Source organism: Cyrtonyx montezumae, unplaced genomic scaffold (genome assembly GCF_038088225.1).
Source record: "Cyrtonyx montezumae isolate F1298 unplaced genomic scaffold, pur_monq_1.0 scaffold_7, whole genome shotgun sequence".
NCBI classification, from domain to species: domain Eukaryota; kingdom Metazoa; phylum Chordata; class Aves; order Galliformes; family Odontophoridae; genus Cyrtonyx; species Cyrtonyx montezumae.
The window spans coordinates 22,442,442-22,470,393 of NW_027072078.1; the positions used below are offsets into that span (position 1 = coordinate 22,442,442).

At 43.2% G+C, this 27,952-nt stretch overlaps 1 long non-coding RNA gene across 2 annotated transcripts in view; it reads left to right on the forward strand.

Annotated features, from left to right (window-relative positions):
- LOC136057673 (uncharacterized) overlaps positions 1–27,384 on the forward strand; it is a 100,750-nt gene extending 73,366 nt beyond the window's left edge. Inside the window, exons 2-3 of one of the 2 annotated variants that reach the window (XR_010623057.1) lie at positions 25,501–25,619; positions 27,274–27,384. This is a non-coding gene — a long non-coding RNA (uncharacterized LOC136057673). Of the gene's footprint in view, positions 1–339; positions 455–25,500; positions 25,772–27,273 lie in introns of those variants that run through there. The other variant, XR_010623056.1, reaches the window with a different exon arrangement.
- Positions 27,385–27,952: the final 568 nt, after the last annotated feature.

Consider the following 27,952-nt stretch of genomic DNA (forward strand, 5'->3'; position numbering starts at 1 on the left):
AAAATAAAATTGGTGTTAATCTTTGTAGTTCTGATATTCCTCTTGTCCATTATATAAGATTTTCATTCACGTTTTTATACGCTTTTCAAAAAATGGGGCATCTAAAAATTTGTTTCTAACCAGAAACCTTGTCAAAAACTTATCTTGAAGTAGACATTCATCAAAATGCATATGTGTGCCTGGAGTTTTTCTCTTTCCATACGTTGTTGTTTTTTTTTTATACGAGCAAAGATGTTTCCTTGGGAAGTTTCCAAACCACTTTCACTTTATGATGTTATCTGTTTGTATAGTATCTGAACACTGGTTCTCTAAAATTGGTTGCAATAAATGTTTGTTTAGGTTGGAATTCTCCAGTCGCTTAAATCCTGCACGTCTCTCAGACAGCTGATGGATTGATGCAGATGGGGATCTGTTGGACCTATTTATTCTTCATGGAAGCCAAGTTTTCTCTGAGGTACTGTTTTAAGAGCATGTAGCAGCTCATTGCTCTCAAAGCACCCTTTTTTTTTAATTCTACAACAGAGATTTTGCAGAAATTAAAATACTTCTATATTTTGCAGAGCCAAGAACCCATATATACCTCTTCTTTATTTTTTTAATATACACATACACACACACACATATATATATATATATATATATATATATATATATGTAGTAAGGAAACTCAGAACACAGACTGAGTGTAAATCAAGTCACATATTTAAATTGTTGGGTTTTTTATGGTTGCCGGCCATCTTTGTTCTAGTTCAGACGTCAGTGACTGTTCCTATCCTCTCTGGAAAGCCATGAGAAGTCATAGGGTTATGTTTGCACAGTTGATGGTGCTTCAGTTTGTTTTGACAGTCGGGTTCTGAGCACACTGGCAATGAGAGGAATGTTCACACAGACAGCAAGTTAGTACCTGCGAACAAAGCTGCCATGAAACTGACCCTCCAAACTGGTGCTAAACTGCAAAGAAATTCTATCAAGTATGACAGAGGGGATTGGTTTAAAGAGCAGAACAAGCCCATCTTGCCAGCGGGATGACAAGAGGTTACATGGAATTCTGGGATAGGCTAAATGACAAACTCCACTGATGAAGCTATACAGACACAACAGGAAATGTGTCAGGAGATAACACTGCCCAAAATTTCAATTTTTAAACATTTCCAATTTTAATTAGAAAAAGCTCATAGAGGCCAGAAGCCTAAGGAGTAGAGGCCTGACACATAGGGCTTCATTGGTTATGACTGGGAGAAATAAAATCCCTGCCAACACGGAGGAGTATTGTATCAAATCTGGAGCCTCGCTTTCCCCTAGAAGACGAAGTTCTTAACTGAAAACTCAAGTGTCTCGCAGAGGATTTGCTGCAGGCCCAGTTGCCATGCCCATTCAATGACTCATTTGAAAACAACCATTTTCTGAGAGTCTTTGTTTATGGATATTTGAGCAAATAAATGTCAGCTCCTCCTCTCTAGTTATTAATGATACAGTTGCTTGGCTCTGTCTGCACAAATTCTGCATCTTTATCTGGTGACTCATCTCAAACACAAACTGAATGACAGAGATAAGCTATGTACATCTCCTGTACTTCAGCGTCATCAGCAACAGCTAATCAGTTGGATCACCAACCAGGTCTACCTGCAGGAGATCCATGGGGGCAGATACTGTAGCAAGAGCTATCACCTCTTCACATCCAGATACTGTTCTCTGATTCTGCTGGAATCCATGGGAATAGGGAGAACACTGTCTTGTCTAGGAAAACAGAAAAATTAAGGTGACCTTTCTGGGGGTGGACTAGACAACCAAATTGGTAGTCAGTTCAAGAGATTAAGGACTTTCTGGTTCTTCTTTCCTTTTTTTTTCCTGTAATCTTCACGGAGGTGCAGATGAAGATGCTGGTACAAGAACAACAAAGCAGAACAGGTTGGATTTTTTTTTTTTTAAGTAGAAAATGCCTGTTTATCCCAATTGGTCAAAAGAAAGAGTTCATCCTATTTAATTTTGCTTTCAAAGTTTTAGTTGTTGGAGGTGTATATTTTGCAGGGGTTTATTATTATTATTATTATTATTCAAAATACATTTCCATTTTAAGCTCTAAACCTTAGAACAATTTTATTTAAAGCTAAAAATCTAAACAAAACTTATCAAAGTTGTGATTATTTTTAGCCTGTCAATACAAGGAAATTGTTCATGTTTCAACTTTATAATTTATTTTTTTAATTCAGGAGAGGCAAAGATCTAGGAATAAAATCCATAGGAGAAGAGTTTCTTTCACAGACATGTACTTATCTATCAAAGGCAAATGAACAGTTTTGACTTTTCTGATAAGTGCAGTGACAGTAATGGAAAAACAGACCACACTAACACTGTAACTTCTAAGTTATACATTTTATCTCTGTCTCATTTTCAGTGTGATTGATGTCTATAATAACCTAACCTTTAATTTTATTCACACTCTGTCCAAATAAAATCGAGACTTCCTAATCTTCAGTGATTGAGCTAATTTGAAATACAGGTCTGTGTGCATGTACTTCGTGGTGGGAAAAGCCAGGAGACTTGCACCATTCACCACCATTTCTTTTCCTTTCACCTCTCATCTCTTAGGAATGGAATCCAGCTGCTCATTTTTCTAATGTAAGTGTCTGATTAGTTTCTTTCTATACTTACAGTTACTACAGCAAAGAAATAATAGGCATGAAAATGATTTTATTGTTTTTGAAGCCAAAGATCTGGATTGTTCTTTATTTCCTGGCTCTCTTAAGCTGCAAGACTGCAGCTTCAACCTTAAGTGGACCCAAAATGCTCATGAAACTTCCCATAGGCCCTATTTTCAGGCAGAACTTAGAGTTGTCTTTCATCTGAGATACTCCTGTACCCTGACTGCCAACTTAACTGAGTGTCTCACAGCCTTCCCTCTATTTTCCCAGCATCTCTGGGAAAACTCCATTAGGTAGGAATCTCCCCAAGCCCAGATTTTTCTTAGGTGCCTGACACTTGTTCAAGTGGAAAATTGCCACTAATTTCCACGAGAGCAAAGCTGTTAAGTACACTGGGGGGCCACAGATATGTGCACATAATTATGACAGCTTAGCAAGTTACCACCTCTTCCTCTGAAATTTGAGGTAATTTCTTTCACTGTATGGTTGCAACTGTGTCAAATACTTAATAATAGAACGGCTTGGGTTGGAAGGGACCTTAAAGAGCATCTAATTCTGAACCCCTTGCTGTGGTCAGTGTTGATACACACCAGATCAGGCTGCCTAGGGCCCTATCCATCCAGGCCTTGAATGCTTCCAGGGAAGGGGCATCCACAGCTTCTCTGGGCAGCCTCTGCCAGTGCCCCACCACCAATCTATGTAAAAAAATTTCTCCTTATATTAAATCTAATTGTAACCTCTTTTAATTTAATGCCATTCCCTCATCCTATCATTATCAGAGTGTGTAAAAAGTTTGTCACCCTCCTGACTATACACTTGCTTTCAGTACTGGAAGTCTGCAATTAGGTCTCTGTGGAGCCTTCTCCAGGCTGATAAAGCCCACCTCCTTCAATCTTTCTTCATAGTAGAGGTGCTACCGCTCTTGGATCATCTTCAAGGCTCTCTTCTGGAGCCATTCCCACAGCTCCACATCTTTCTTGCTGAGGGCCCCAGACCTGGACACAGTACTCCAGATGGGGACTCATGAGGGCAGAGTAGAGGAGGACAATCACCTCCTTTTCCCTTGCTCTTAGCCTCGTTGAACCTCATTAGATTCCCGCATGCCCAATTTTCAAGCATGTCCAGGTCACTCTGGATGGCATCCATCTCTTCTGTGTCAACTGTACCACTCAGGTTTCTGTCATCTTCAAATTTGCTGAGAGTGCAGTCAGTACTTCTATTTATGTAATTGATAAAGATGTTGAAGAACACCAGTCCCAGGACAGAGCCCTGGAGGTTACTCTTCATTGCCAGCCTCCACCTGGACGTAGATCTGTTGACCCTCTGGCTGCAACCATCTAACCGATTTCTTATCTACTGAATTGTCTGCCCTTAAAATCAATATCTTTCCAATTTAGATATAAGAATGTGCTGTGGGATCATATTAAAGGCCTTGCAGAAGTTTAGATGACATCAGTTGCTCTCCCTTTGTTTACTGATGCTGTCTCTACATCATAGAAGACCACCAGATTGATTAGGCACAATCTGCATTTGGTGAAGCCGTGCTGCCTGTCAAGGATCACCTGTTTGACTTGAAGATGCCTAAGCATAGCTAAAAAGTGCATCAACTGATTGAAAGTAGCATAATTCCCTCAGCACATTCTCATATCCATCATATTAAGATTTATGAACTTTTTTAAAGAAAAAAAGGCCACCATAGACCAGTGAAGACTTCATGTTTATTTGATACCTTTATTTTCTCAAGTTTTGCTTCCTCCCTTGCACATATGTGAATGTATTGATCCCAATTTCAGCTTGGGATCAGGTTATTCATTTTGGTTTTAATTCTCAGTCACTTTGGAGCTAACTTCTGATGGATCAGTTTTTGAATACGTTTCTGAGTGACTCTTCTGGGGTCACATTCCAGCAGAGTCACACCTGCACTGATTTCTGATAGAGGCTGTAGCAATATTCTCAGGACAGAAACATCTTTCCTGTCATTACTCAGATGAGCAAAGCTTCATGCTGGCTATTCCCACTGTTTCTAACGATGGTTCACTTTAAAAAAAATTAGTGACAACAGCTAAAAAATTAAAAATAAAGGGAACCCACTTCATGATTGTAAATAGCTCAGGAAAGCTTACAAAAACCCACTGTGTCTCAGAGCAGAGAGGAGTTTTTCCTTTATACTAGTAACTGATGCCTCCAAATCACGTTCCTCTTCAGACTGCTGTTGTTACAGTAAGGCTTATGGGTCCCATCTACCTCTGTTCCTCGGGTAGGACTTTTGGCAGTGACTTTTGGCAAATGAGCAGGCTGATGGGTTGTGGGCAACAGCTCCAAGGTGTACATGAGGCAGGTAAATCTGCTCGGCTTAATTAGCTCAACGCTTGCTCACAGTTTCAGTGTATACCCAAAACAAGATAAACCTAATTAGATTGTTTTAGTCAGTGTAAGGAATTTAATTCTGTTATTCTGCTATCTACAAAGGCAGACAGATACTGGATGGATGGATGGATGGATGGATGGATGGATGGATGGATGGATGGATGGATGGATGGATGGATGGATGGAAAGAGAACAGCCTGAAGTCTTTCTAATGATAAATCTATTTATTTAACTGTATTTATATGGGATAATCTTGGCTGAAAAATGCCCTTAAAAGAAGTCCCTGTGGCGTCAGTTTGCACAAACAAAAGAAAAGCAGCAACAAATAAATAATTCCATTTTGCATGCTGCATGGGACGTGAAACACAAGGCAGGCGTTTTGCCCCTGGAAAGTTTCCAGCAAAATCTTACCAGAGGCAGTTTTGGATGAGAAGCTCCACGTTTGTTTGGGGATCTGTGTGCACATGCCATTATTCTGAGGGGAAAGGAAATGCATTTGTGAAGCTGCATCATGAAACGCAAATAAGTTGGTGTAAGATCAGTCCCAGAGTCATGTGCTTGGGTTCATTTATTTGCTAAATCTGGCTAATCATTATTTTTTAAGGTTATGTTTACTTGAATGCGAATAGATATGGGGGGCAGGAAAAAAATAGAGGACAGGGAAAAATTAAGCTCTTTTTCTAGGAAATTTCTTTCAATGCATTTACACAGATCATCCTTTGTGGGATGAAAAAGAGTTTTGGAAAAAATCCCAGCAGAAAACTAGGGGCAAGGGAAGGGTCACGCTTTCCTGAATCATCTATTATCATCAGAGACAAGATACTGATGGAGCTGAAGCTTGGCATGTTCTTGTCTGTCCTCTTTTATATTCCTGTCACAAGAGCATTTCAAGTTTCTGGCCAAAGATATCTTCTGTAGTCTTTGCCCTCTTTCTGTTATCTAGCAGAGCCTGAAACAAGATAGTCAGCAGGGAGTCACTGACTTGAAACACAGGCAGAAGCCAATTGCCTACACGTAAACCATTTTAGACCCCCTAGGGTATCCTCTGCATCCTCACAAACCTGCCAGATTTGCTGAGTTTTGCCTAGGGAGTTTAGTCTCGTACTAAACTTTGTACTCCCCGCACTGTGGATATTGTGTTTTCACTACCAGAAATTCATGGAAGACAAGAATCCTCCCAGCCTGGTGTCCCAGTTATTCCCTGGCCTTTCTGGTGTTGTGCCATTTGCACATTCATCTTCTGTATCTAGAAGAGACTGAGAATATCTTTCCCCCACTGGCTCTGAGCAGTGCCACTTAAGATGTCTGTGTTTTGTAATCTGTCTGGTCTCAGCACATCCTCTAGACCTCATATCTTCTGTAACCCAAGTCTGCTGGCAAGTTGGTTCTCCCCAGAATGGTTCACACAGCAGCTCTGAGGAGACAGGATCAAGGTATGGCTGTGCTTATGGCCATAGAACAGCCAACACATAGACAGGGGAACTGGAATGGAGACTGCCTTTCCATTTCATATTTCACTACTTTCCCACAGGCACAGGTTCAGAGCTGTCCACTCCCAGGAAGCAAATGTGAATATCTTGGGCCACCTGGCCTTCAATGAGATCAGCCAATTCATTTGTCTCACCATGTAGATAAGCTTTCGTCAGACTCTTCATCATCTTGTTTAAACACAGGGCTGGTGCAGCCCATCTCCTTTTTAATGCATTATTCACTCTGCTCCTTTCCCTTTTAAAATTCCTGACCGGTGCTCAAACACCAGCAGTCAGTGTCATTGTCAGATACGTCATTTAAGTCCCAATAAATCATTATTAGTGCCAGCATTGTTTAGAAACACAGTTATTAATAGAGTGTTCCAGTGTAAACACAGAGGCAGCCAATCCAGGGGTGATGGGTGTGCTGGCGTCACCCCCTTCTTGGGGTGTTGGGGAGTTGGACTAGATGACCTTTAACAGTCTCTTCCAGCTCAAACAATTCTATGATTTTTGCCAGCAGGATCTCCCCTCCACCACTTGCAATGGCCAGTGGTTCTGAACACCTGCCAAGGAGAATATACCATCTGCCTGGTAAAGGCAAACCCCTGTGTTGGCCTGTAGCAAGCTGAGCCTGCCAAGAAAGATACGCTGTGTCACAGGGAAAGATATAAAAAATGGGTGATGGTTCACAACAGTGAAGCAGTGCTGTACCCAACCGCCTTTCATTAGCAGCTGGCTCAGAGAGAGATTTCAACATATCATGGCAGACGGAGCCTTTTCTCATCCCCATGTGGGACTGCTCACTCCCCCGTGCATATCAATGTTGTGGTGATGAGTCAAGGGAGGGTTGATGGATGGATGTTTGAATTAGCTGGGTAGCATACGCTGACTAGCAAAGCACGTGGAGACCGAGTGTTTATTTTTCGTGTACAGCAGCATAAATCCCAAGTGCCCGTTCCTCCCCCGCAGGGGAGCGGGCTGGCTCTCAGTGCACACCATCACCACCTGCCCATATGCTGAGCCAGATGGATTTGCTGTCTAGCCCACTAGGCTGCCTGAGAACCCTCGTGGAAGGGGTCTGGAGGGTGTCTGTGGAGAGGCAGAGGTTTTAAGTGGGGACATATGGAAAGGGGGAGAAGTAGACTGATGGTCTTGATGAGAAGACTCACAGATCAAAAAGGAAAGCTTTCCTCTGAATGGTAAGAAGCTGCTACAGTTTGTGCCATTGTACTATGCTTGTGAGAGAGCATGGACTTTTTCTAGCTTTTGTGCCCTTCCTTCCCATAACACTGTCTTTTCAAATTACCTCCTTCACAGAGAGCAACTTAAGGCACACCAGTCTTAAATAGCTCTGTTCAAGGAGGTGTTTGCTTCACACCTGTGGGAGCAAGCAGGAGGAGACCACACAATAGCTTATGTGTGGTCAGGGACCTTCATGGGCGGCCAAGGAAAGGTGTGATTAGGGCGATAGGAAGCAAGCCTCCAATCTTCTATGAGCACATCTCAGAGAATGTGCATGTGTGTGTGTGTGTGTGTGTGTTCTGTCAGCGGTAAAGAAGGATGGAGGGCAAGTCTCACCACTGCAGGTAGCAACCAAGATGGTGAGATATTTCCCATCTTGCTCTTCCTTGAATCCATCACTGTAAATAGCTTGGCTTGCTTCCTCCTCCCCCACCCTTTTTTTTTTATACTTTCTAAGACTCTGAAGCTTGCATGAAAACACACAACCTTAATTGGCACTGTCAATTCCAGCTGACAGATCTCCCATGAAACACACCCAGCAATAAAAAATGTAATCCCTTAACCCTCCCCTACAATGAAGCTCAATTATAGCGAGACAAGGAAGACTCCAGTGGATGGCTGTAGGCAGACAGCAGTTTCGTGGACTTATAAAAAAATTTAGTAATTTTGCCAGTACTTTGATAGGGACCACTCTGTGCTAACAAAATGAGGTAGTATGCCAAGAAATGTTAAGTCCTGCTGAACCACTGGGTAGGTTTTTAAGGCTGCCCTAGGTGCTTCACTATCGAGTCCAACCTGTTGTGATTTATCAGCAAGCATTTAATCCCTACCCACTCTTCTGATCCTTGTGCTTCTCATAAGCACTCACAATAGTTTGCTTTCCTTCCCCAGGAGGAAGGATCCCAGGCAAGATCTTTTTGCCCCAGCACCTTTACAGAGGAGTGAGGTGACTTTGGGATTGCTTGCTTAGCAGTGTCTGGGAAGGTTTCTTCCCTTTGTGTGCATTCACACCATCTCCTCTGCCTCCTCCCTGGACATGGGCCACCACTGCACTGCATGGAAGTTGCATAGAAGTGTGAGTGTTCATGGTGCTGTGGCCACAGGTGGGGAGGAGGAGAACTGGCTGAGGAAGGTTGGGTGACAGCACATTAGCTCTCTGGAGCCTTCCCAAGGGAAGCCACAACCAGATGTGCTGGTGGTGTTGCAGGAGAACTTCAGGGAGAGAGTTAATGGGGACTCTTTGATCCTCATCTCCAAGGCAGGTGGAGCAAGACAGCCAGATCTGTTCATCAAGTGGGAGGCGGAGGAGAAAAGGGCAAGATTTATCCTGAAGGCTGGTGGCTGCAGTATCCCTCCCTGAGAGGCAAGGCAGCAAGTGAGGTGCAAGGAGAGAGATAGAGAGACAGTGTGATTTGTCTCAAATCTTTGGATTTGGGTTTTGTCATCAGCAGCTCCTGCAAGAAGAGGCAAAGGCTCTGCCAGGGGCAGAAGTGTGCCCTGAGGAGGCAGAGCCTACAAAGCATCACTCACCGGCACCTGAAGCCAAGGATTCAGAAACAATATGGATAACGATTTTGGCAGCAAAAACGAGTGAGGTGCTCCTCCTGTTTCCCCACTGCCTCGCTTCTTGGGTGGCCATTTCCCTGGGGCAGAAAGGGAGCATGAAGCGCTGCACAATCAGTGGGAGAGCAATGGTCAGGTGCGGGACAGGAGGAAAGGGCAAGAAGGGGTAGGAGATCATGATCCTATCCCCACTACCTGCTCAGCTTCACGCCAGCTTCCTTCCCTACTTGCTTTGGCTCCCGTCACAGCTCCTCAGGGCTCAGCACCCTTCTCCAACCTCTCTGTGCAGGCTGGGGCATGGGCCCAAGTCACAGGTTCAGGCCCACGGGGCTGAGTGCCTGCATGTGCTCCTTTGTGCAGAGCAGCAGCGAGGGGAGGGGAAGGTCAGCACCAGCTTTTCCCAGGCTTTGCACTGTGCTTCTCCTTGCAGGGAGCTCTGCAGGGAGGAGGAGAGGTAGGCAGCCAGGAACGCAGACTATGAGCACAGGGGGAGGCGGAGGAGGTGGCTGCTTGGGATGGGGATGCTGGCTGGTGCTGTGGGGCTTGGTGGTGATAGAGTAGTGTGGGATGCCGGAGCCGGGGTGCCTGTGGGGGAAGCTTGTACTGTCTGGCGCTGCTTGGATGTTCCCTCATCTTTGATAGAAACAACTGAATTCGCGAACTTGTTTCCCACAAGAAAGGCCCTTAGTGTTCACAAGGGAACAGATTAGGGATTGTCCTAAATCCTCACGGTGGCCAGGGCAGTGGGGGAAAGCCAAGTACCAGATGATTTCCTCGGAATGCAACAAATCTCACATTGCGATAAGAGCAACAATAGCTTTCCCTCCTCCCTCCGACCTCAGGCCCAGCACCTCACAGGATATTCTCACTGGGCAAAAACTTTGCAGCAAGAGCAAATCATAGGGGAAGTCTATCAAGCAACAGGGCAGAGGGGTCTGCAGGGTTGAGCTGAGGGCAATGGGCTGAGCAGGGGAGGCAAGAAGATGCCTCCATGCTGCAATTACTGCCCCAGCACGAGTCCTCTGTAGGCATGTGCTGACCATTTCTAGTCACTGGGGAAATCTCCAAGCAAAATACTGGGCTTTATCTGCCTCAACATGAGTCTCCTTCTCAGTCAGAGAAAACATCTAAGTTCTCTGCTCTGCCTCAGCCCATGCATTTGGATGTTACATCCTTCCCCATCATCTGTGAAGATCCACTGATCATGGGCACAAGAAAGGCTTGGCAAATTTTCCTTTCTTTTCCCTTTCTTCGCTTCATGATTTTTCATCTCCGCCCTGTCTGTCCTTGAAAATGATCAGTGTTGCATCTGCCATCAGAACAACATCCAAAGATGAATGCAAATCATAACAAAGATACCTGTGTGGTGTTCGCAAACTGATGTAAATATCCTGACACAACATTACACTCAGTTTTCTGTTTTTAAGTTAGGCCTTGCCTCACCAAAGCTACAAACACAACTTTAAAAAACACAAGCTTTTTGTTTGTTTGTTTTTCCTCCCATGATTTGCAAATGATTGTTGCAGTTCACGCGTGTTTAAAACTTTTTCTTAGGTGTAAAAGTTACACACATCATCAGTAGGGCACCACAACAGATGGTGATACTGATTGAGTGGAGCTCTTCTGTCCTAATTATTGCTCTGCAAATGAGTCAGCAAGGCCTGAAGGGTGTACTTGTTAGAAGAACAGCCTGAACTCCTGACTGCTGATGGAAAGACCTCCTTGGTGTTACCACAAGACATTCTAGCAACCATTCTCCTTGTGGTCTTTAATCCTTCCATCCTGGAAAGTCTTATGTTTACATCATCAACCATGAAGAGGCTTATTAATCCTCTTCACAGCATAGAAAAACAGGCTGGCCCTGTACTGAAGAACTTCACATTGTAATACAGCACGGTCCTGAAGATCATGGACAGATGCAGCAGCACAAAGTAGTAAGGAAAGTACAATGCAGTTATCATCTTTTACCTCCCCACTCTACAGGGGAGTTGGTGCAGTACATGGCCTATGATCCACAACAGAAGCAGCTGCATTTCAGTTGACAGTCAAAATTACGTATGAAAAAAGTACACACGGTCCTCAGTAGTGAAACTCCCACTGACCATCACACAGCTATTACAGTCCACGATTCCTGATAGCAGCGATGGCAGGGTTTAGATTAATTTGCCGTCATTTCATCATTTACACTAAATGCCATGGTTCTTTGATAAACATGTCAGGCCTTTTTCCAAACAATTTTTCCATTCGGAGCTGATGAAAACAGGCTGTCAGCACTCCTGGTAGAAACACCCTGCTCATGGCAACAGTCGCTGTCTGGCCCAGTGGTCTTCCTGGAGAAAGTCCAAGTGGGAAGGCAGTCCAGAGACTCAATTCCCAGTGTTGATAGGGGCTGAAGGAAGGTGACCACTGTTTCAAGATGATATGTTTATTCCCTCTAAGGAATTTACCTCTGAATATGGTATTTTTCAAATACCATATTGGAGAAATACAGATTTGAAAGATGGACTATTTGGTGGATAAAGGATTGGTTGGATGATGTAGCCAAAATGCTAAGTCACAGCCTGTACCAGTGATGGAGCACCTGGTGGGAAGGCAGGGCCAACACAGAAGAGCTCAGGTGCATGCAATGTTCCTGAGTGACAGGAAGGGGTGGAGCCAGGATCCACACCTTCCCAGACCTCATGTAAGGATTGGCAGTGGAGGCAAGGGTATCTGGCTGCAGGTTGCTCTGTATCTGATGTCTTCTGAAGATAAGTAGTTGGTTCTGTTTGGTTTCCCGTTGGTTCTGTGTTTATGGCTGCTACATTTGGACTTATCCTCACTTGCTGTAGCTTGCGGCTTTACTACTGCACTATTACTGATGCACTTTCTAATGTGTTATAGTGTTACAGATGGTCACAGACAGAGAGTTGGTCAATGGATCTATGTTTAGGTGGAGGCTGGTCATGAGTGGTGTCCCCCAGGGCTCCATGTAGAGATTAGTGCTCTTTAACATTCTTATTAATGGCATAGACAGTGGGATTGTGTGTATCCTCAACAGATGGCATCAAACTGAGTGTGGTGGTTGACCCAGAAAGAAAGGATACCATCCAGTGGGACCTGGACAGTTTTGAGCTGTGAGCCTAGATGACCCTAATGAAGTTCAACAAGGCCATGTACAAGGTGTTGCACTTGGTCTGGGGCAATTCTAGATATGTGTACTGACTGGGAGAACTCATTTCTCTGTAAGCAACTCTGGGGAGAAGGACTTGTGTATTCTGATGGATGAAAAGCTTGATGCAAGCCAACAGTATGCGCTAGCAGTCCAGAAGGCCAACTGTATCTTGGGTCTCATCACAAGAGAGGTGGCCACGAGGAAGAAGGAGGTGATAATGGTTCCCCTCTGCTCCGCCCTTGTGAGACTCCATCCGGAGTACTGTATTTAGGCCTGGATTCTTTCACATGAGAAGGATGTGGAGCTGTTAGGATGGGTCCACAGGAGGGCCTTGAAGATGATCAGAGGGGCTGGAGCACCTCTCTGATGAAGGAAACTATGCTAGTCTGCAGGGAGGGGCTGGCACCCTAGGACACAGTACTCCAAATCTCCATGGGCTCCCTCATGGATATTGGCCTCTGAGTGCTCTTAATCCATCATGCAGAGCTGAATGCAGACTTCTTGTCACTTGGGAAGTCTAGACTTAAAGCCAAACATTTCACCGCTGGAGTCCACCTCTATCTACAGGAGGACATTAAACCTAGAGTTATGTTCAAATTCTGTTTTTTAGAGAGAGTGCTGTGCTAAGGCAGAGCACGTGGCACCTCCTGAGTCCAGAATTGAGACCACAATTGTAAAGAGATCCCTGAGAGGCAGCTGCAGGTTTGAAAGGGCAAACCAGAAGTAAGAACTCAAGTGAACCCATTCCTTGAAATTCTGCATAGGTTCTGCCCCTAAGGAGTCCTGCAGCATCTTTTGTCTGTGCCTTCGAAATTTGTCCTCAGGAGCTGAGTTCACTGTGGTAATACTAAAAAGCAAATTGTAACCAGATCATAAAGCAAGAGGGAAAGGATGACAGTCTGTATACTGAGTTATGAGAGTTCAGCAGTTTCTTTTTAGAGTATTTATTAGGCTGTTGTCCAAAGAGTCCTTCACTGTTTATGACACACCATAAATACCATCTGTCTCCCCCCTCCGGCTCCCCAAACAGTTAGCTGTTCTCTGCTGCAATGCAGGTCATCTTGATAACCTGCCCCACAGGAGGAAGTGACAAAAATAGATCCCCCTGCTGAAAAAAAATCTCTTTATTTGCTAAGCACTGATATTTTGCCACTATTGATGTAATCAAACACCGCGTTGATAACGTGTGAAAAGTCTACAATAAAGACTCCTTTAATTTGGAAATCAGCACCTGGAAGTGTGCAATGAAGGGTCACTGAAGAGCGGGGTAGAGCAGAGCTTGAATTCAATATACTGAAGCATTGTTTGAGGCATCCAGCTTTGCTGAGGCCCAGTGACATCAATAGAAGATAGTTGCTCTGCAGAGATACGTAAACTGGAGGTTTTTCCTGGCTATGCTCCCTCTTCTCATCTGGACTTCTATACAAGGTGAATTGTAGGTCTTCAGTTGTATCTTTGTTGCTCAGCAAGGGCTGCTTTATCTCCAGAAGTGTCAGAAGCACCTGCAGTATACACTCAGGTTAATCAGTTAACATATGAAGAGCTCTCTATGGATTATGTGAGTGCAGTGCTGTCAGAGAGGTACCTGCAGAAGTCCTGAGGTTTCTGGGAAGCTTGAGTATTATACTTAAAACTGCTTAATTTTAGTAGCTATTTTTAATCTCTCATTGTCAGCAAGGTATGCTCATTCACGCGTGGCTCACAAGCCTGACTTTGATTCTTAAGTTCTATTTAGATAGGTAGGAAAAAATAGGTGGAGAATTCATAGATGACAGCAGCTCATATGTAGAAGTTGGGCACAGTCAGGCCAGAAACAAGGTGCAAAGTATGATTTATCCCTGAAGCTTCTGGTATACATTCCAGCACTATAAATATTTCAGTGAGGATAATGTAGTTTTGGATTTTTTTTTCTTAATTGGTACACTGGTTGAAACAGGGATGAATTCGTGGAAATCCTTAAGCCTCAGGATTGCATATCTGAACAATTAGAGATGTCCCTTCCAACTCTGTAATCAGTGAATCTAAGACCCTCCAAGAACATCTACCTGGGATCATACCGAAGGTCAGCAGTAGACAGCTTAAGTATCCATTTGAAGGAGATCTGCTTTTTAATGTTAACTAATGCCAGTGGACAGCTGACAAATGAGGCTATTTAAAGAACTATTTACTGTCACTATTCCAAATTGAAGAACAAACTGTTTTGAAAAAATCAGAATTATTTCACAACTGATCAGAGTAGAGGAAAAGACAGAAAAGGTCAGATGACATATTGTGAACTAGTTTCCCTTTTGTGAACTGTCTAATCAACGTGGCTTTATTACGGAATCCAGTCCCCTCTGAGCAGACTGCAGCGTAGGGAAATCTGTGGGCAATTTGGTTACAACAAAGAAAACAACATCTCAGAAATCCCTGTCGTCCTCATATTGTTTGCATGGGACTAAGTTGTTCCATACACACAAGTCCTTGTTTAGATTGTTTGCTGCCATCCTCAAGAGAAGATATTGTAGTGGAAGGGGAAAATGAACTAACATACACTAAACCATTCCTTAGCCTCTTAGCTTCATGTCATGGTAAGTAATGAGTTTGGTACTACATCATGGCAATGTTATGACAGAAAGCAAAGCCCTTCTGACCTCAAATTAATCCTGTCTTCTCTGAGAGCTTTGTTTCAGGCTTCACTGGGGACATGTGTGTGTAACTTTAGATGATATCTGAAGGCATTTCAGACGTTAGCCAAAAATGTGCTTTATATTTATGCTGCATTTTGTTGAGCCTTTCCATCCAAAATAATCAGGGGTAAGCAGGGGAAATCTCAGGTGGAAAATCCCTTGAGATCTCCTGATCCCCAGAGTAAAAAAAAAAAAAGTATTAAAAACAATTACCAAAAATGTCACAACTGCATGATTGGTGTCCACCAAAAAGCTGTGTTCAGCATTATTGTAGCCTCTTAAACTGGAGGCAGTAAGTCAAGACAGTTGCACACTGCAAGAAAGAGCTGACTATCTCAAATCTAACAGAGGAGAAGCCATTTTATACATCTAGATCATGGAAATTTGGGAGGGGAAAGAAAAACGTCTGTGGAGTCGTTGACCAAGTTCCTATTGTGTTACAGACTATGGAAAAGTTCCCATGCTGTTTCATGGCAGGAAAATCTCCTACCCCCACTTAGTCTACAAAACATCTTCATCTGTTCAGTGTTAGCCAGTTTCTGTAAATCATATTTCCATTCCATCCATGTTGTCTCTGTCTCTTCTCAGGATGCCTGAGACATTTGTCCATTATTTTGGTCGGTGAGACGTTTATTTTGAATTTTGTTCCAGCTAGATTCAGTTTTGAGCAAAGGTGGAAGAAGCAGGATGCTTAAGGGGGAGATTATTGGCACATCACAGGACACTTTATCCTTTCAGCTTTCTAGGGCCATAAAAAAAAAGAAGAGGACTGGAAACTCCTTGAGTTCCTCCTTATTGGTGTCATACACGTATTCTCTTATCTGATAGAGAACAGATCTTAATGATAGTCCTTGCTATTTTTAGTTTCTGCATTATGGCTGGTACAGATTAAGGACAACCCAGTGTTTTTTGGGATGAGCAGACTGTACTTGAAGGTGGGAGACAAGGAGTTAATGCTGAGCAGCACTGTAGACACAGCTGTATCAATGAATGGCTGGACTCTCCAGAGGCAGGGCTGGAGCAGCTAAAGCTAATAGGTAAATTCCTCAGCATTCCATTAAATAGGTGGGCTTGGTTGTTGATATGCTTTCTTATTTGATTGGCTAGGGGGAAGAAGCTATTGTATTTGAGCTCTGCAAAACCATCTTTGGATTGTTATCAAAACTAAACTGGAAAAAACTTTCTAAATATTTGATGTCATGCACTAACATTGGTGGGTTTTGTTCTGTAATTCCAGTGAAGTGTGTAGAGTGGTGATGGTGAGGGAGCAATAGATGGAAGTACAAGGAATCAATAGACATCTAGCCAGTTGGACTTCTATTATAGTATGGGTCAACACAAAAGTAGAGGTTTGAGTCTCAAGTTCAGGGGTGACAAGTCCCCTTAGATTTATGAATTGATGTAGTCTCAGTTCACTTGTCCTTTGGGAACGTCTATCTTCCATGCTTTTGTCTGCCTTCAGGCTCCTCATGCTTCTCTCCTTACAATTGCATAAATTTCAGCAGAGGAATTATCTGCCTATTTTTGAGACCTTTGTCTGAGGCTGTTTCATATATTATGTTTTAACCTGCTTACTGAAACTGGATTCTTGTAAACTGTGCAGATGTTGCTATGTTGAATGGTTTGACCTGTAGTCTCCAGTGCTGTCCATCAGTGGTCCAGCTCTGCCACACCTCAGGCAAATAAATAAGGATCCTGCTAGCTTTCAGCTCCCTCTACAGTTAAAAACTGTCTGAAGGTTGCACAGGTGACCTAAGACCTGAACCACAACTGGAAGGCCCCAGTCTCTCTCCATTGACTGAACAGCGAGCTTATCTTGTCTATGCTCCTAATGGGGACAGCTCAGTTACTAGCTGAAATTCATGGATATGGTGGTGCAAGTAGTATAAATGAGCAAAGAGCAGATGAGTTCTTCCACCAAAACAGTGAGAGACACCGAGAAGACCGGAAAAGGGTCACTGCTTAGGACTCAAGAAGCAGAATGTTTGAATATGTTCTTTCTCTGTGCTTTAAGAAAGGAGGCAGAAAGAATTTTCACCTGAGTGTGAGGAAGGGGGGACAGGTAATGGGGAGAATTTGGTGAAGTCTGGTACTCGGCTTTAAGTAATCTGTGAGGCTCTAACTTAACCCAGCAATGAGAAGGGCCAACAACATATCCCTGTCTGTAGCTGGGTGGTTGGAACTCTATGACCTATCTTAAGGGTCTCTTCCAACTCAAACCATTCTGTGATTCTATTTCATGTTTTTCGTGGTCTGCTAGCCAGCCCCCTCCAGAGATGGGTTGCATATCAGGCAACCAGGCTGCCTCTGACATTAGCGTGTCCAGGGTTAACATTTGCTTTCTTAAACTTTTGTCCTTCTCTTTCCTGTCTCTGACATCCCACCAAATAAACAAGTGCTTTAGTGCAAGGTGGACAAGGGATCTCTGGGGTGCTTAGAGGCATTATTCTATGAGGGAAAATGCGAAGTTAAGATCTTGGAACTTACGGCCATTCACCTGCATTTTTGTCAAGATTAGTCTTTGTGTTTCCTGGCTCCTGCTTGTGTGCTGCCTTCCTTAATTCCCTCCACAAATCCTACAGATTACAGTATTTCCCACCCAGAGCCAGTTTGTACCACTGCTGTTTTCCATTAGAGAGCCATCAGGTGGCTGTTTCAGTAGAAATAGTTTCCTTGGGTCTGTGAAGAGATGATCTTCAGAAATATTAAGCAGTTGTGACTTTGAATGACTTGATGATTAATGCTGTTTGTGGTATAACCGCACTATTCTCTAATATCTGGGCATTTCTCTCACTTCCTTCAAAAAGGATAGTCATTTTAGATGAGCAGCTCACACAGTGGAATGGAATTTGGCTTAGTTTACTTTCATTTTTTTCCTATTGTTGTGTTTGGGCTGCATTTTTTTTCTGCATAGCTTTCAGAAGACCAGTTAAACTGATCTTCTTCCACTGCTCTCTCTGTGTGCTTTTCTGAGATATCTCTTCCCAGCGGTCCAACAAAAAAAAGCATGACGTGAGCCAATTGACTGAAGGAGGGTGAGAAACTGCTGAGAAAGAAACAGGATGGGGAGAAGGACCTGACCCCATCTAGCTAAAGTTTAAATTTGTTTTATGTCACTCTTGGGAGACTCTAGGGTGGCAAACAGGCAAATTTGCAGGCAAACTGGGAGAGGGAAAAAAATAGAAAGTCTTCCTGTGCCAGCAGAGGGCATTTCTCCAGGCTCCTGGGACAAGTAGCTTTGCTGTGTCCCAGGGAGGAGAGTTTTGTTCTCCAGCCCAATTTTTGTTCTGTGGTTATAATGGAAGATTTGCATCTATGGCACTGTTGCCCTTAAATCTTCTATCAGGATTTAAACGCATTAAAAAGCATTAATTTAATTTCACTGGCACACTTTTTATCCAAGAGCTTGCTGGAAGCCTACCTCACTGCCTCTGACGTTTCTGTGGTCAGAAGCAGCAACCAACAGCAGCCGCAGGCAAATGGGTCTCAGCATCTAGGGAGTGGGATTTCATTAAGGAGTGCCATGGCACAGTGCATGAGTGTCTCACCTCTTTTCTATTTGAAGCAGAACAGTCAAGAGAAACAGCCAGAGAGCTAATCACCACCACAGCCTATTGGGAAGATAGGAATAATTATTTAAACCAGTCTTGAATTACTCATTGGCGTGCATCTAATTAACAAATTCAGTTTATTCCTGTAACTATTGTGCAACAATTAGTGGGTGTTAAATTGAGCTCTTCTGCCGGCAATTTCAATGGTGTAATTTTGCCAAGATGTGTCTGTTTTGCCTGCAGTGCCTGGTGCCACTGAGAACAGTCTGGAGGTGGTCAGAGCATTTCGACTAAAGTTACTTTTGCTGAAATGTACCATTCACGCAAAGCCTTGGGCATTTTTGTGGATAGGACAAAGTGATTTTAAGCAAGCTTTTCTGTGACCAGATTCCTGAGCTCTGAGACCTGCTGTTCACTTCAGACAAGAGAGAAGCAGACATCTGAATAAAAGCACAGAGCCAAAAACAGATGTTCTGACACAATTATGCCTCTCGCATGCACTTTTTTATTATTTTTAATGTTTGCCCTGTTCCAAGGCAGAGCAAAAAAAAAATAAATTTCAAAACCTTACAAGATTTCGCAAAGCTGAATTGTATTCCCCTAGCAATGCAAGCACGTCTGCCTGGGGCACAGAAATGTTCCTTGGGCCCTGGAGAAGAAGTGAGTGCCACCAAGATTGCAGGGCTCTGTGTCTCACTGCTGCATCAAGGACACCGTGAGGCTTTGAAGCCGTGAAACTTCTAGGAGAATGTTTGAAATGAAACTTTTAGGAGAATGTTGGGTCTCTTATACAAGCAAATCTTGAATTCAGTTGTCATGACAAGCCGTTCAGTCTGGATATTAGGAAAATCTTCTCTAAAAGAGTGGTGAAGTATTGGAACAGGGTGCCCAGGGAAGTGCTGGAGTTACTACCCCTGAAGGTGATAAGAAATGTGGAGATTTGATACTGAGAGACATGGTTCAGTGGGCAATGTTGGTGGTACATGAACAGTTGGGAGTAGATGATCTTAGAGGTCTTTTTCAACCTTAATGATTCTGTGGTTTCTTGATGAGTTATCAGGAGTCATCAAATCTCTGCAGGTTGGTGGAGACATGTGAAATGAGAGGGTGGACATCCCTCTCCACTGTGATAACAGATACTTTTGAATCTGTGTCCTGGTTTCAGTGGAGATAGCACTGAGAGTACACTGATGTTTCGGTTGTTCCTGAGTGATAGGAGTGAGCCCGGGGCTTGGCTACATCTTGGCAGGGAAAACCACTGCCTTCATAGCACAGCAACAGGGAACAAGGACAGCTGGACTGAAATTGACAAAGGGTTATTCCATACCATGTGACATCATGCAGAAGGCCATTAAACTGGGACCCCACTGCTCAGCAGTTGCTGGGCATTGGCTGATGGGTGGTGAGGTGTTGTGTTGACATTAATTGGTGGGTAGTTGTATTGTAAGCTGGACGTCAGTCAGCAGATGGTGAGCAATTGCACTGCAGATATAACAATATGTATTTGTATATACATATATAAATTGCATTTGTTTCAATTTTTCTGTCTCTGTAAATAGTCCTTATTCAACTCAAGTTCTATCTTATTTCCATTTCTTTCACTGTGTGGTGATTTGCTGCTTGCCAGGTTAAACAACAACAACTGGGGAGCAACAGCCTGAGATGTAAAGCGACCTTCCCTGTCAGAAGGGAAGCTGACACTAGGACATTTGCTGTATGCTGAGTTTTGACTGTCCTATTTTAAAATTCAGTACCCAAGCTTCTGTTGTGCTCAGGGGATCCCAGAGGCCATGCATAAATATGGCTATGTAAACTTGTTCACAAAGTGAGAACTGAACACAACTGAGATGTTTCCATTTATTCATCTGTTTCAGTCTTGGCATGTTGAGTCTAATGCCATTTACATGGGTTAAACTGCTCTTACATTCACTGTCACTATGAGACTTTGGCTGCTTCCAGGGCCTTTTTTTTTCCAGCATGATATAGTCGTATGAACGTCGTAGAAGCAACACTTGTTGCTTCTCTCTTTGACCATCCTCACTCTCTTTCACTCCTTTAAGCCTCTCCTATAAATAAATAGCTGCTGGAGATATACAAAGTGTTGCTTAAAAAAGAGGTGATGGGAGCATGCTGAGGGGGGAATGGGCCATTATAGAAAAGGCCAGGTGCTTGGCATGTCCCCAGCTTGTGAAGGTGGGAGCTGTCACAAGTCTGAAAAATATCAGTGTGGGAGATATAAATAAAAGCTTTAAAGCCAGGGTTTTAGAAAGCCATCTTTAAATTCTGTGTAATTTATAGCCTGCTGCAAAGAGAAGAGTGCATGAGCTCTGGAAGCAGAACTAACCCATTCTGTGCTCCTTCTATGTTTGGTCTGTTCCTACATATGCGGTGAGGTGTATGCTGGCATTCAAAATTTGGGATTTTAGCCAACAGCACTTCCTCCCACAGGCTTATCTGGGTCACTGAGGCTTGGTCCATTTCATCTTCTGGTGTCTCAGCTCTCCGTCTATGAACTGGAAACAATCACCATTGGACTTGATGCAAAAAATAGGCTAGTGAGTAGGGATGCTGAACACAGGTAGGACAGTGTGTACAGGCAGCCAGAAAGTCCACAGTAAATGAGCAGCCTTCACTTGTGGCTCTATACAAGTGATTTACTCTTTCACTGACTCAATTTCTCTTTAAAACAGGGATTGTTCTAAAAAGTTCAGAAACTTCTTTCAATAGCAGCTATGAAGTGCTTTTCTACTCTTTTGCAGGACAAAGCTGTAGGAGAGGTGGGGTGCTAAGGTCTGCCCCAAGAAGGGCCAAAACGGCTGCCAAGCTGGCATTTACAACAATTGCTTCATCCAGCTCTGGAACTGCATTCACCTCTAGGATGTAACAGAGCAGCTGTGCTATCACCATCCAACAATAATAAACAATGGGAAGCAGAATGGGCTTTCAAGGCAGTTGAGTCTCCTGAGAGGACCTAGCCTACCACATTATCATTGCTCCCCCTTCTCCCCAGCTGGATAGAAGTCTGGAAATCGTGAGTCTTAAAGCAAAATAAAGTTAAATGTGGTGTCAGAGCTTTAGTATTAATGGCAAATAGCTTTGGTGCTCATGCTTTTCGACAAAAGATGGTCCCATGTACACCCAGCTGCCCATTTCACCACCACAGGCATTGTTTCTGTGATGATGCAGTAGGACCACTGCCACCTCTCTGGTCTCTTTCACTTTGTTTCTTGCCAGAAATCTGCATCCAAGCCTCAACTTGTTTGGAGCCTGCTGGGTTGGTGAGATTTGACGGGAGCTCACCACCCAAAGTGCTGTGGCTTGAGGCTATAGATTTAAGCAGCAGCATTAAGCACCCTGCTCTTTAACTTGTTTCTAATCCATTTATTTAAACTTCAGAGTGGTTTTAAAGCATGAGAATCAAAGGCAAGAGCAATTTAGAGTTTTCCAGCCTGGCTCTGAGATCTGACCTCTGCACGTATTCTGGCTGCCTTTAAAAGTGCACCAGCATAAAAGCACAGTTTGTGACAAAGCATCTGGAAGGATTAAAACCTTTCTGGGATAGAATATGCTTCTGTCAAGGACCTCTTTCCTATCTCAACTCTGTTGCCAGAAAAGATCTTTCCTCAGGGGGCTTCTAACCCGCCTGAGGGATTTAGAGAAGAATTGTTGAGAAGAGCGTATAGCAATTTGATTAAGGGATAAATGTGGGAGGGATGGTGTTAAGGGCTAAGAAGGGAGGAACAGGATTAAAAAGAAAATAGAAGTAGTAGGAAGTAATAGAGCTGGATGAATCTGTGTAAGGCAAGGTCTGTGGAAGTGTTTTGGAGTCTAAAGTTTGGAGATGTTTTCTTGTTTTCTTCTTAGTATGTCCTTCAGCAGTGGACAAAACTGAAACCAAGCATTTCTTGGGGAAGGTGATGATGGGAAGGATGGAGCTGCTGGAAGAGAGCAGGAGAGCAAAGGGATTTTGAAGATGGGTTTCAAGCTCTGGTGTGAGCTGTTGACAGTGCCTGCCTGATTATGCCACCTCCTCCGGTCAATGCTTGGGAAATCATTACCTGAGCCCTCCCAGATTTGTTTAGAAAGGCAACCTGGGTCAATTAATCCCTCTTCATTTCTTCTCATTCTGTCTGGACACTTGCTATGAAGTAAGTGGTAACCAATCTCATAGCCTATGGAGTCAGTCTGTCTTCTTATTCCTTCTTATTCCAGTCTGTCTTCTTATTTCCTTAATATAATAATATTATATATTCCTTATTATAGTAGACACCTTAGAAAGGCGTGAAAATATTACCAAACCCCAGGAGACTCAAGCTGCACAACAAGGAACCAGTCTTTCAGCCTCAGAAGTGACATGAGTCTGGGGCATGAGACAGAGCCAAGTATGAGAAAAGGCCATTCATCTGAGGAGGGACCAGCAGTCTCTGGGCATATAGCTGTTTTCTTGACTGGTTTGAGGTTTCTGTTGTTGAGGTTGTAGGATTTTTTGTTTGTTTGTTCTTTACTTTCTGCTCTTTCACCCTTCCACCCTGAATTGGCTTGACATTAGAAAGTGATGTGAAATGAAGCTGCCTGCAAGGGTGGTTTCTGCATGCCAACTCTCCCACTGTGTTATTACAAGTGTATTTCTGTACACCACTGTGCTAGGTGCTGTACAGATTCAGACTTAAAAAGAGAAAGGAAGAAACACTGGACAAACAAACTGTTTGTTCATGTAGTACTGCTGATGCCTGGGTTCCCACTGATTTGTCTCTGGTGATTAATGAAGACCTCTGTTTGAAACTTTTCCTGTTCTCAGGACTCTAATTTAAACACGTGAACTTAGGCTACCACTTATCTCTCCATCTCTCTCTCAGTGCTTATTTTTTCTTATATCTCATCTCTATCATTTGACCAACAGGTTAGACAGTTACTTGGAGAGAAACGGATTGGCACATACAAATGCAGACAATCCTACCGCTCAAGCCTAGTTTCCTTAGGAACTTGGGTGAAAAGATCCTTCCTAAGGATTTAGGATGAGTTCTACCAAAGAAATGTTACTACCTTGCAGCCAAAAATGCTGCAAGATTTTGGGTCTCTTGTGGTCTGAGCTAAGAAATGAGTTAATGCAGATGGACAGGCAGGGGAGCTCAGTTCAACAATCAGGCAATATCAAGCTTATTCAGCACAAATGATGCCAACAGGCAACTGAACTACTTTTTCTCCAATGGCTATGATGCATGCCAGCTTGAAAGGCATCTACCCCACATCTCTGCTAGGGTCAAACAGTTTTAAGTCAGCTTGTTCAGGCATGAACTGGAATGGAGAGGACACTTTGCTATTGGATGGGTATTGCAGTTCAGTTTCCCTGTGTTGACTTGCAATTTGGAGAAGACATTATCTCTTGCAGTCTGGTGGTGGTTGTGGAAGTCACAGTTCAACTAGCTTTATTACTAAGAGGAGTATCAGTGCAGTTTAAGGAGATTCAGCTGGGAGACCTGCAAAGTGGGACCCTGAAGAGCTTGATTCTCTCTCAGGTCTGTTAAGCTGGACCTGCAATCTTGCCTTTAGCTGCCAGGAAGTTGTATCCTTAGAGAGGGAGGATTTCAGAGTCATTCAACAACAACTGTGCTGTATAATGTGCCACCTGTCAGTTTGATGGTTGAAAAATGAGAGAAGCACTGAACTGCTCTAAGGCTAGAGAGCTATTGGACATAGTGAGGAAGTCAAAGACCAAGAAAACATGTCTTATGGTGACAATTGCTCTGCTGAGGAATCTTTCCAAAGAAACAACAAAAAAATTTATTATTTTTTAATGTCTTAATGTGCACAATAGAGATGAGACCTGGAGTGGAGACTATCTGGCGTAATATTGTTTTCCGAAGCAGTCTGGAGAGGTACTTCTGATTGGTTCTGATTAGTCAGTTTGTTTCTAAGGCACCTTGCTAGCTGTTGCAGACTGTGAGTGTTTTTAGTGAATTGTAGGAAGATAAGAACAGACAACCCATGTCAGACTGGGTTCCTCTATTCCACAACGCCTTTGCTGACAACTAATAGCAGATGTGAAGGGGAAAGATTATGAACAGGGTGAATAGGGAGTGTTTCATTCTGTGAGCAGACTGCAGCTTCCGGACTTTCAGAGCAGGAGATGAGGGCTTTCTGCTTAAACAGCTGTCAGTGCTTTTTTCTGGCTGCCCTTTATCTTTTAGGTTCTGATTCAGTGCAGCCAGAGACCTCTGCAGTGATTAACTGACCTATGAATATTGGGAAAAAAAAAACAACAAAAAACACACAAGATTTCTGGTAGTATCTCATATGGAATAAATTTATCTGTATGTTGCTGACGTGAATCCCTCCCTTTCAGGTATCTAGAATGTCCACTTCTAATGAATCTCCTCATCATCAACCAGAAAAAAAATAATATTCCAAAAATCTTGCAGGATACTGGTGGCATAAATATTCACTGACTCTTCCCTGTGTTTTGGCTCCATTTCCACCTTTTTCCCTGCTTATGTTATCAAGGGGGCACTTTTCTCCTTTCTGGCAGTTCAGGTGGAAAGCCTTCAGTCATACGTAACATCTTCATCTTCTATTCTGTCAGTATTTAGATTAAGTCTCTTGAGAGTAATCTTCCAGGAGATACCTAACATATTTGTTTTAGGGGAGAGAGTGAGGGGGAACTTCGTACCATTCTTGGCATAAGTCGTAATTTTTAAAATCAGGCCTGAACATTATGTAATTTTTGGCAAAGCTTCGTTTCAGGTGATGGTCTTTGGTGTGGACACAACTTGACATTGAAGCATATAATTTTTTTTGCAAGTGTCAGTCTTTGATTTTTTTATTTTTTTTTTTGTTCCTTAGAATATAAAGGGATTGAGGAAGAAAAAAAGAAAGAAAGAGAAGTCATTACTTACCTGTGTGGAAAGAAAATACACAGCAATATACACCTGGCCCAATGAGGGTGAAATGGCATAGTGCAGGTATAATTGTAAATGGCTGTAGGAAAATATAATCTTTTGTGAAGAATTCTTGGGGCACAGCCTCCATTTGTCGGTTACCAAGCTTACCTGCAATGCAGATAAATAAACCATGAAAAGATCACTTACTAGTAAAGCCTTCTCCCACCTTTCCCCTCCCTCCCATGGCCAGCACATTCCCATTGAACATGTTCGCAGACTAAGCCAACTGGTCTCTACTATCTGTGTGGTAATTCCTCTATGGAAAAGAGGAGGTATCAGATGCTCTTCAACAGAAATTTGAAACCGAGCATAAGTGTAAAAGGTGGGTATTGTATCTGTTTACCACTTACAGTCACAAAACCTCCTCCATTACTTTTTCTCTTTGTCACTCTTCCGTTGCTGAGAATTTGTAGTATTAACTATTCATGCTCAAGACTTGCTTACTCCTTTAAATAGGTAAGGCAGGGACAGGCAAAATCTTATGTGGTCTACTTATCAATCCAAGCCAGAATCACATGTGGCTAGTTTTCCCCTATCTCCCCTGTTCTCCTAGCCTGATGGTCTGATTAGTCACAGGCAATATCTGGTTCCCACCCCCAATTTCTGTGGGTCTTCATAGCAATCCAGTCCTTGTTGGAGAGTGGGGCGTGGTTTCTCAAACCTTGACTGGATAAATCTGGGCTGAAAAATGCTTTTTTTTTCTTTTTTTTAAATTGTGTTTTTGTTTTCCTGTGGAAAATGTTGAGATTTTACCAAACAATGAAAATGTTTGGCCAAGAGCCCTCCATTTCAGTTCAGAAATGTTCCCCTGTGGGAGTTGTAGCTGGTATGCTTTGTGTCCCTGTCCTTCCCTGTGTGCTGACATTCCTGCCTTGCCCACATCTCTCATGATGCAGCATCGTCCCCCCTCTTGCTGTGACAATGCTATGCACCATGGAAGTCAAATCACCATGGTGCTTTGTGAGAAATACAGTTCACGTGGCAAGTCTGCCCTAAGAACTGGATGGGGTCACAACACTCTTCAGTGACATCCTCCAGTAAACACTGTCTGAAGATTTCTTAGTTGAATCCTCAGATTGGTCATAATACGACACAAAGCAATTTTGCATTTCTTGAAAGGCAAATTTTCCCCTGAAAAAGATTCTAATGGAAAATTTCAAGCAGTCCTGGAGGAAGTTCTTTGCAACCCCCTTTATGTTGTAGTTTACCAATTTGGTCTCACTTTTGTTGGACTTCTTTGCTGTTGCTTCTGCTTTACCTCTGATCCCCTGATAACAAAGTGAGAGCTTGCTTCCAAACAAACAGGAAACAAACCAGGAGAAGCTGACATACATTACCAACAACATATGGAAAAGTTTGTACCTTTCTGGGCAGGCAGATTTACAAGGTGAGCTCTCATAACCCCTGAAGAGAGGAAGATGCTTCCCTGATTTTTTGTGTGTTTTAGCAATGAAACAAAAATCCTTTTAGATCTAAATCCAGCAAATAAACATCTCTTTATGTTTCTATGCAGAGGGTTTTGAATCTCAGTATTGCACTCAGCTTATTTGTTTGTTTGTTTTTTTCTTTTTAACTCATTTCAGGTTAGTGAAATATGCCAAAGTGCCTGAGCTGGATCTCTTCCCCTCCCTTTCTCTACCTTTCAATCTTTCTCTCTCTCTCTCTCTCTCTCCAGGAGCAATACAAGAGCCACATACTGTAGCCACAGACTACCTGCTGACCGGACATCTCAGATGCTGTCCAACAGTTTACTTTTACAGCCTGTACTGCAAAAACCAACAGCAGCATCACTGTAGTAAGGTAAGAAGCCTGCTCATCCAGGCCTGCAAGACCTTCCTGCTTAGAAGCAGCTTCCACTCACTTTCCAATGTTTCTGTACAGGGTGGGTCTGAAAGGGGTGACGCACAGCCTTGTCCTTTACCAGAGTGCTGAGCTACACAGCATCCTGCAAACCCTTCCTTCCTTCCTATTATTTTTCTTCAAGTTAGGGCCTTGCACATGTTCTTTTGTCTGAAGTGATGCTGCAGTACTGCAAAATGCCCAGTGGCATTTTTGCTGTGGATGTGCTCGAGATCAGCTACACTTCAGCCTGAAAAGGGGGATAGGGGGCATGTTTATATTCTTGCAGGTGGGGAAAATGCAGTAGACAGCATATTCTATTCCAGGCTAGCTGTACAGTTCATCTCCAGATCCCAGGTTCCTCCGTTAAAACCTACCCCCTGCCCCAGGGAACAGCCTGGCAAGCTCTTCTGACCCAACAGCACTGGCAGCTGTTTGGCAGCTTCTGAAGTGGATCCAATCTGGTATGAGTTTGCTACACTTTCATTTTGTCTACATCTTCCAAACAAATAACC